The sequence below is a fragment of the Gorilla gorilla genome, chromosome 19, assembly GCF_029281585.2.
Source record: "Gorilla gorilla gorilla isolate KB3781 chromosome 19, NHGRI_mGorGor1-v2.1_pri, whole genome shotgun sequence".
Taxonomy (NCBI): Eukaryota; Metazoa; Chordata; class Mammalia; order Primates; family Hominidae; genus Gorilla; species Gorilla gorilla.
This window is the reverse complement of record NC_073243.2, coordinates 57,966,220-57,967,750: the sequence shown is the minus strand read 5'-3', so window position 1 is coordinate 57,967,750 and position 1,531 is coordinate 57,966,220.

Genomic DNA, 1,531 nt, shown 5'->3' with positions numbered 1-1,531 from the left:
GTGTTCTTTTGGAGAGCCTGGAGGAAAATGTGTTTACCAAGGCAATGAGAACTGCACTAATGAGGATGGGACAAGCATCAGTTAAGCTTATTAGTGCCTGTGGTCTGTCTACTGAGATTTCTGTTAGGAGATGCATAATCCAGATCTCTGGTAGTAATGACGGTAATGCATTGTGGAATATCAGAGGCCAGGTTGTAGCATTTAACTGTCTGAACCAAGGTGGGTATAGTTAATGTAAATGAGTAGCAAAGTTTGAAGGACACTCAGGAGTGTATGACACCCAGAATTTATTAAGATTGCTCACAGAACATTGATAAATAGCTAAGAAATAAATATAATCAATGACCATAAAATGTAATCAAAAAGTATTTAAAAGGGGTAAACAGATAATGAAATTTGTAATTCTAAATATGTCACAAGCTCTTGTCCAGTTATCAAACCTAAGCTAAGTTTTAGACCCAGAACTTACGAGAAGTTAGATCTCCATGAAGAAAGATCCTGCAATACTACAGCAAATATAAACCATGGTGATTCCCCCAAGTCCTTCTTCCAAGAGTAAGTACACAGTAGGAAAGGACAGTCTCCAGGTCCTTTAAGGGTGGTTTAGTGAAAGATCCAATTTGATGCTGGTATTGGAGGAAGCAGTGCTATCATGCCTCCTTCTAGTAGTAGCACATACAGGTCAGGTAACAAATGAAGCCTGTGCTCAGGTCTACCTCACAGTGGGGTCTACTTGGTCAACAGATACATCTGGGAAGTAGTGTGCTGGTACATGTTTGTCAGTTAGTTCTCTGAGAACACAAAATCCTAATGTGTGGCAATTTTCATATCTGTGGTGTAAATACTCCCACTATAGCTAATTTGAGCTACCAACATGACAACACTGGGCATACAGCTGGGAGATGTGTGTGATTAGCTCTTGTGAACCAGTAGAAGCCAGCTCCAGTGCACCGCTGTGTCCATTGGACATTTTGCCAGATTGCAAATATATAGTTGAAATGGATATACAATAAGCTTTCACTTGACATCATCAATAGCTTCTTGGAAACCGCAACTTTAAGCCCAATGACAATGTATAAACAAACCAATTTTACCATAGGTTAATTGATATAAATAAGAGTTAAGTTCCTATGGCATATTTCTGGTCACAAAAAATTCACCAAATGGCTGAATAAAGACCAAAACACTTCTAATATTAAACGTTGAAGTAAATGTGACTTATACATACATTTGAGAAAGATTACCAAGAACAAGTGAAAGAATTATTCACCTAATTATTCCAGTTCAGGGAGGTAGGTGGCCGAAGCCTATCCCAGCAGCTCAAGGAACAAGACAGGAACCAGCCCTGGACAGACCCATCCCATCACAAGGCTCATTCACACCTACACCTCTACCTACGCAGACTGGAACCATATAGACACATGAATTCATCTAACATGTACATCTTTGGGATGTGGGAGGAAACCAGAATATACGTAGAAAACCCATGCAGACATGAGGAGAACATGCAACTCCACACAGACAATGGCCC